Below are 9,082 nucleotides of genomic sequence, written 5' to 3'. Positions count from 1 at the left end.
TTAGCAACGCAGTAAAGGAGACATTTGCGACCCCATCCAGTATATATACATTTCCGATATGGAGACATATCCGACCCCATAAAGTATATTTATTGTTATGATATAAGCTTAAATGGCTTTAAAAAACGAACACAAAAGTTTGTGTGCCAATATTTTTGGGATATTTATACCCGTTACTCGTAGAGTAAAAAGTAAAGTAACAGGTAACGGAAACCTTTCGGGACCCCATAAAGTATAAGCTGTCAAAAAAGTCTTGCGGTATTTTCGCTAGTTGTAGATTCAAGCGCGTAGTTCTACTTTTATTCGTCGCATGGGGTCATGCAATACCTTTTTGAAAAGCTGTTTTCGCGCGCTAACACGCGTTTGATTGATTGTTGTTTCTTAACTACTACGATAAAGACAAAAATGCATCTCAAGCCGCCAATAAAATTTGTGTAGTTTGTGGACCCGATACAGTTTCCATTTCCACCCCACAACGATGGTTTCAACGTCTTCATTCTGGCGTAGAGGTGGTAGAAAATGCGCCACGCTCCGGAAGGCCTGTCGTCGAAAATTGCGATAAAATGGCTAAATTAATCTAAGAAGCTCGATGTATGGGTGCCACACGAATTGACGCAAAAAAAAACTTCATTGACCGTAACGAGCCTGGATTGACGGCCAGGAAAGTTCTTCTGTGCGTTTGGTGGGATTGGCAGTGAATCATCCACTATGAGCTGCTCCCCTATGGCCAAACGCTTAATTCGGACCTGTACTGCCAACATCTGGACCGATTGGAGGCAGCACTCATGCAGAAGAGGCCATCTTTGGTCAACAGAGGACGAATTGTCTTCCATCAGGACAACGCCAGGCCACACACATCTTTGGTCACGCGCCAGAAGCTCAGGGAGCTCGGATGGGAGGTTCCGGATCACGCACCAAGTCATTATCACCTGTTTCTGTCCATGGCGAACGCGCTTGGTAGTCTGAAGTCGGCCCCAAGAGAGTCCTGTGAAAATTGGTTCTCCGAGTTTTTTGCCAATAGGGAAGATAGCTTCTATAAGAGGGGCATTATGAAGTTGACTTGACTTAAATCGAGTTATTGTAACCTATTTCATGAACAATAGAAAATTTAATAAAAATACCGCAGGACTTTTTTGACAACCTAATATATTCTAGCCGAATCGATCTAGCCACGTCCGTCTGTCCATATGAACGCTGTGATCTCGGAAACTATAGAAGCTGCAATACTGGGAATAGGCATGTAGATTCTAGAGGTTCCTGCGCAGCGCAAGTTTGTTTCGTCAGTGTGTCACTCCCACAAACCGCCCAAACCTGTGGCGCCACAGTTTTTATTCTAGAAAAAAAATTTAACTGAAATATATTAGTTTCGTCAATATCCATCGATTGACACAAAAAACGTTTGCTTCCTACAGTTTTAATGCTAGAATAAAAATTTTGACTACAATGTATTGTTCTTATGAACTTATATCGATTGACACCCACAAACCGACCAAACCTTCAAAAAAATCGTGAGTATGAACGCGGATATCTCGGAAACTATCAAAGGTAGAGAATTGGGAATTTAGATTTAGATTCCGTAGCCTTGCACACAGAGCAAGATTGTTACGCAAATATGGCACGCCAACTCTAACGCCCACAAGCCGCCCAAATCTGTGGCGCCCACAACTTTCATTCTAGAAAAAAAATTGTAACTGAAATGTATTGGTCTTTTCAATTCCATCGATTGACCCAAAAAAGTTTGCCACGCCCATAACTCTTAAATCTGTCTGCCCACATAACCATATATTGAGATCGCGGGTAGGTGGCGCATTACAATCTCTCTTTGCTGCTTGCATATCTCCATCTCCCTTTGGTCCCTTTAGCTGAGTAACGGGTATCTGATAGTCGAAGTGCTCGACAAAAGCGTTCTTCTTTGTTTTTTATAATATTTTTTTTATTTTACCCATAAATATCTACACGTGGAAAATCTTTGGATTGCGACGAAACACCATCCTATACCAATGGTATAATTAAAACAATCGTGGCCGACGCTTCCTCGATGACGAAGGTCGTCCAAAAACAGTCGTTGTGCCAGAGAACATTGATGCCGTGCGTGAACTGATAATGCAAGATCATCATGTGACACAACGTGAGATAAAGGCATCTTTAGGAATTTCATTCACCAGTAAACATTCGATACTGCATACACACCTGGCCGCAAAAAGATTTGCTCTCGTTGGATCCCGCATAATTTGACAATCGCTCAACAGAAGGCTCGTGTGGATTGGTGCAATGAAATTTTGGAAAAATACAATCGCTCTCTTTCAAAAGAGGTTTATAAGATCGCCACAGGGCTATGCTTAATAGCCCGAAACAAAACATCAAATGGCCGAAAATTGTTCGTGGAAAAAGAACTTCTAAGCAAATAGTCGCCTGTTTCTTCGGTAAAACTGTTCAAGTGGCGACTGTTCCGCTTGAGCAACGTAGGACGGTCAGTTCTGAGTGGTACACCAAAATTTGTTTGCCTAAAGTCTTCGGAGAAATTCGAAAAATGAACCAGAGAAGACTGACCATTGTGCACCATATATGCTATGCTGTTGAAGCTTTTAAAAAATCGGAGTGGAAAAAGTGCTTCGACAATTGGTTTAAGCGCATGCAAAAGTGTTAAAATCTTGCTGGAGAATACTTTAAAAAAACACCTTTTTTAACCCTCGCAATTCTTGTCAACGAATACAAAGTTTAACTTGTAAAAATAGATCCTTAAAGCCGGATTTCAGCCAAGTAGTGCCAAAAAATCCCAAAGTGGAAGAACCTCGCTGTTTAACATTGTCTAAAATTTCTAGGACCATAAAACAGCCGTGTTGGTAACCTTAACGAAGTATGATGGACTTTATGTCCTTCATGAAAACAACAATGCAAAATCAAAACGTCCTTATAAAGGATGCTCGCACCACAACAATCTAAATAGTCGATGTCTTGCCTATGTGGAATGCCAACGGCGTGTCACGGCACAAACTGGAAATAACTTAATTCCTCAGTGAAAACCACATAGAGCATACGGAATTGTTCTGCCCATCCGCTGCTGCGGCAGAGGTTCTCAGTACAAAGCAGAGAAACGTCACGTCCCTTTTTTTGTTTTAGGGTATTTAAGACTATACACGTGTATTAAAAAGCTCGAAATAGAAAACTTTCGCTTTCACTACTTTTGAAAAAAACGGTAGTTTGGCGGGAAATCCAGATCTCAAAATCTACATTTTAAAGGCTTATAGCTTATGAACAACTAATGCTACAGATACGTGCTATATGTCGGTGAAAAAAGTATGGTTATGTGGGCAGTATAAAGATTTAAACGTTATGGGCGTTAGAGTGGGCGTGGCAAACTTTTTTTTGGGTCAATCGATAGGTATTGACAAGACTAATAAATTTCAGTTAAAATTTGTTTTCTAGCGGCTTGTGGGCGTTAGAGTGGGCTTATTTTTAGACCAATCGATAGGTATTGACGAGTCCAATACATTCCAGTTAAAAAATTTTGTCTAGCATAAAAACTGTAGTCACCACAGTTTTGGATGGTTTGTGGGCGTCAGAGTGGGCGTGGCACACTGACGAAACAAACTTGCAGATTTTGTAGTTTCCGAGATCATAGCTTTCATACGGACAGCGGAAGGACCGACAGACGGACATCGACTCGTCTAGTGATGCTGATCAAGAACATATATACTTTAAGGGGTCGGAAATGCACCTTCACTGCGTTTAAAACTTCTGACTGAAATCATAATACCCTCTGCAAGGGTATACAAATCGTACATCACAGACAGAAACGTTACCAATTGGTCTATTGCACAACGTTTCCCGCGGGTGTTTAGTTCAAATGCCATGATAACCGATACTTGAGCACAAAAGCTTTTATCGGTAATGAAGTTACAATGAAGTAACCTTTTTAGGTTCAAATAAGATTTTTCTTATAATGTAGGATACTTTTGACACTTAGTTAGGATCAGGCTGATCTCAAAAATATGATCCTAGGGGTAGTGTCATTTTCTCCCTCTTATTAAATTGACACTCTTTGTTAGGCTTTTACTTTTTCCCGTTGACAATTGCATTTACCACTGTCGCCACTACGACCACCACCACGACCACGTCCACCACCAAGACCACTAGTAGACCTCTTCCTTCTTTATGGTAGAAGCCACCTGTTCCTGTCGCAATGAGTCCAACATTTTATCACTCGTCAAAATTGATGTCACACGACGCTTCCGACCAGTCTGTGTGATTTTTCGTGATGGTGCTTTTGGAAGTTGGTTGACCTCATTGGATAATTGGCCAATGGGAAAGCTCTCTTCAGGGAATGGACGATCAGTAAGGTTAGCAGGCATAAAGTCAAGATGTAAATATGTTATCGTTGAAAGAAAAGATTCCAGTGCATTCAAATCCAGCCTGGATATTTGTTGGTGTGACCGCTGCTTTGTAAGGTTAATTAAATAAACGAGTTATTTCCGCAATTGTATTCGTTCTTCCTGGATGATTTCGCATCCAGTTGTCAAATAGCTTATTTAAATGGACCGAAAACACTATGATCAAGAGGGTGCAGTTTATGCGTGCAGTTCGGCGGAAATGAAACAACATGAATGTCATGGTCCACACAGTAATCCAAAGCTTGAATGGTTATAAACAGGGACATATCTAGCTTTTTTCATAACAACACCTTTTATTTGTTTGTAATATATGGTTAGAGAAAATCTGTTTATAATAAATTTTCAAGAAATCTATCCCTGTATCCTGCATCCTACGCTTTAAAATAAATGAGTAGTTCTCTGATTCCGTTTCATTTCACATCTGTACTTTTTTTAATGGCAGCACTGGTTATCAAGTACCAACAAATTTGCGTGATCTTTGGACGCGCGAAGTGATTCAAAAACTGTAGAAAACTGTCGGCAGTTATCCATCCGGATTAATTTGCTGTCCCAGTTGATCCATGTGGTGCTCCATTTAAAAATCTCGGTTAGAATCGGACTCGTGGAAAAATGAAAAATTGTGGAATTGTGGATCCAGTTGCAGAAACTGCAAGTGCAATCGTAATAATTCCATATATGTTGCGGCTGCACCTTTAGCTGGTCCATCACTGTGCCTACATTTTTGTAAAACAATTTCATTGTTTCGATTAAAGCTTGTCGTGCGTGCTAGACTGGTTGGTTGCGGTTTCGTGGGGACAAATTGCAATGGCGTTTCATAAACTCATATATCCAGTGTCGGCAGGCCATTTTATTATCCAGCCAACTTTTTGGGACAACAGTTTTAATCTTCTTGGAATAACTTTTGGAAAGCTTCCAAACGTCAAGTCTCGATAAACCATAGAACATTGCGCTTGACTTGAGCAAATAATTCGTCATAGCTGTCTCTTAATAATTGGTAAATACCTGCATTACAAAAAATGTGTTTAGATAAAGGCTTTCATTTTCTTCGCTAAATTTATTATTTGATTATTAGTGATTTATTCTTCGATTAATACACTATATTGATACAGTTTTTATACTCAAGTTGACAAATTAATATTACTGAGACACACGCGACCTTCCTCTGCTGATGCTCAATATCTACTCTTGCTTGCGCATTTTTCACGCTTTTTAACAAAAAATGTTATGGAACAGAACAACTGATCTGTTATAAACAGGGATGCCAAAAAAACGCATCTTGAATTTAAGCGCGACTTATACTTGATTTCCGATAGTATTTATGAGCTTGTTATACCCGTTACTCGTAGAGTAAAAGGGTATACTAGATTCGTCGGAAAGTATGTAACAGGCAGAAGGAAGCGTTTCCGACCCCATAAAGTATATATATTCTTGATCAGGATCACTAGCCGAGTCGATCTAGCCATGTCCTACTGTCCGTCTGTCTGTCTGTCCGGATGAACGCTGAGATCTCGGAAACTATGGGAGCTATGCTATTGAGATTTGGCGTGCAGATTCCTGTGCTTCTTACGCAGCGCAAGTTTGTTTCAGCAGAGTGCCACGCTCACTCTAACGCCCACAAACCGCCCAAAACTGTGGCTCCTACAGTTTTGATGCTAGAATAAAAAATTATAGCTGAATTGTATTGTTCTCGTCAATATCTATCGATTGACCCGAAAAAAAGTTTGCCACCCCCACTCTAACGCCCACAAACCGCCCAAGCCTGTGGCGCCCACAATTTTCATGCTAGATAAAAAATGTTAACTGAAATGTATTGGTCTCGTCAATACCTATCGATTGATCCAAAAAAAAATTGCCATGCCCACTCTAACGCCCATAACGCTTAAATCTGTCTACCGCCGGTAGGTGGCGCATTTCAATCTCGCTTTGCTGCTTGCATATCTCCATTTCCCTTTGGTCACTTTAGCTGAGTAACGGGTATCCGATAGTCGAGGTACACGACTATAGCGTTCTGCCTTGTTTTAAGAATAAATATGCTGCGCGTTTTTGAAACAAGAATAAATCATCCTTAAACCCCAAATCACCCGAACATGTGCTTTATTCAAGAACATTATTCAATAAACTGGAGAAACCAAGTAAGATTGCTACTAGACCTAAGAATAATGCATTCTTAAATTGATCACAAAAAGTACTTAATTTAAAATAAACTGGTGTTAATATCTTAAAGAAGAAATAAAACTTAAGTTCACAAAATTCTAAAAATATATTTACATTTAGTTCACAAACATTCTAGAATAAAGATTAATTAATTATTAATTAAGAATTAAATTCTCTAATTAAGAACATTTTGTACTTAAATAAAGTATGAAATTGAAAATACTTGTGTATGTTTGTTTTGTTAGGACATCCGCCTGCCGTGCGTAAGGTTGCGGGATCGAGTCCTAGGAGATTTATTTGAAAACATAAGCCCATTTCGTACCTGTGGCATTTTCAAGGCTATTTGGACTTGGTAACCTGCTTTTTTTTGGCAATGGACGTTGTTGCGCAATGTTTGATAGCCAGCACTATAATATTCTTCAGTTTCTCTTATTGCATTGCCACCTCGGAGTTATTTTCTTTAATTGCGGTTCAGCTCCTAAGTCCTGCCGTGAGCGATTGATATAGATTCGCAGTTTCAAAGTTTAGTTGAAATGTTTTTGCTGCCTTTGAAATTGAGCTTTCGTTTTGAGCAGCCTTCATCGCGGTTTCCAATTTCGTCTTGTCTATTGGCACAGTCTTTCGCTTGTACGAACCATGGTGTAAGCACCTACAAGTCATAAACACTATATACAGCTATGATCATGAACATAGTAGTGAACTTGAGGTCACCACGATAGGCAGGAAAATCGATTGATAATCACAATTTATTTCAACGATGTTTTCAAAATAACAATTTACATACATAATTTTATCAGTTCAGCTGATTTTGTTATTATAAATTATTATAGTTTGCACTTCAGGGCTTATAAACAAAAAAATCACAATATTTGGCCGCTCATAAAAATAGTAGTGTCTACTAAAAATTAAAAAAACTTTACTAAAAACTCCAAAATATCTCCAAAAGTCATAATCTCTTATTATCTAGAATCTAATATTTAGTTGAATATCCGTTATCCTGCAACACTCAGGTGCAACGGCGTGGCACGGAATCGATAAGGTCTTGGCACCGCTTTATAGGAATGATGCTTAACCACCATCCACAGCTGAGTTTTGTTTATTGGTTTTACAATAGATACAGCTCTCTTAACATCCTCCCACAAGTCATTACGTCGATCTCTTGGGATGCAAACCAAGCCTTCGCGTGCTTACTTCTGTGTTTCGGATCATTATCGTGTTGGAACGTCCACTTTAAGGGCATTTCCCAACTGGCATAAGGTAGCATAGTGTTTTCCAAAATATCTACGTAAACATTACTGTCCATAATGCCATCTATCTTATGTATCCGAACAACCCCAGCATAAGAAATACATGCCCAAATCAGATGCTCAGGCCACCGTGTTTAACGGTCTTTTTTGTGAACTTTGGGTGAAATTCTTGGTTAGGTGGACGTCGAACATACTCTCTAGAACCAGTACCACCAAACAGAAAAAATTTTACTCTCATCAGTCCAAAGTATATTGCGCACTTTGTTAATAGGCCAGTCTCTATGCAATTTCGCCAACTCCATTCTTGCAACTATGTGCTTCTGTGTCAAAAGGGGAACCTTTCTTGGACTTCTGGCAAATACAGACTAATCGCCAGATTTAGTTCTGCCCTGCAGAAGCAAATGGGATGATCGTGGAGGTTCGCTCAATCTGTCTATCGTCTACCGCAGTAGTTTTAAGCTTTCCACCCCGATTTTCTGCCTTAATGGATTTAAATATCATGGTAGATGAGCATCCAAATATGTTTTCAATTTTCTTGTACGTTTTTCCTTTATTTTTTAATAGAATAATTAAATTTCTCATTTCGGGCGAACAGTGCTTGCCACGGCCCACTAAAAAAATAGTTTTTTTAATTTTCATCATTAAAATAAATAACACGTATCTTAACTTACTAATGACGTTTTTAACTTCTTAAGTTTTTTTTACAACTTCTCACATTAAGCACTACTATTTTAATGAGCGGCCATTTTAGCTTGCATATTCTAATTATAATAAAAAATTACTCTTCCCGTGGCAAATCTAACGAAACTTTCTCTCTTTCTTCTTACTTATGTTCCATTCTGAGCAAAAAGTGGAAACACGTTCTAAGGAAATCGATAAAAGTACCGAAAACTTCCTTTCCAATGTTGTTCTAAGTGGCAGTACTATTTTCATGGTCGTAACTGTACATATATACTTCAACAATATCCGTATTTTTACACACTACTTTCAACTATCCTTGTCCCACAGGGAGTGATTTGAATTGTTGCAAAATGTCACCGATAATGAAGAGCACAAGAAAATGAAACACAGATACGCGTTTGGCACGAAGTTTGGCTTCAGATAATACTTACATCAAAAAATCCCGCGAGCAACCAGTGCCCAAAAAAGTGTCTCGAACAGAATGAAAATATTTTGTCATAACTGACGTTGACAGAAATTAATTCATAGCTTCGTCAACTGATGGCGCTATAAACTCAATTTTTTTGTGTCGCCCTCTAGTATTCTAAGGCACTTCAGTAAAGCAGCGCG

This window comes from Drosophila suzukii, chromosome 3 (assembly GCF_043229965.1).
Source record: "Drosophila suzukii chromosome 3, CBGP_Dsuzu_IsoJpt1.0, whole genome shotgun sequence".
Classification (NCBI taxonomy): domain Eukaryota; kingdom Metazoa; phylum Arthropoda; class Insecta; order Diptera; family Drosophilidae; genus Drosophila; species Drosophila suzukii.
This window is presented reverse-complemented; position numbering follows the sequence as displayed.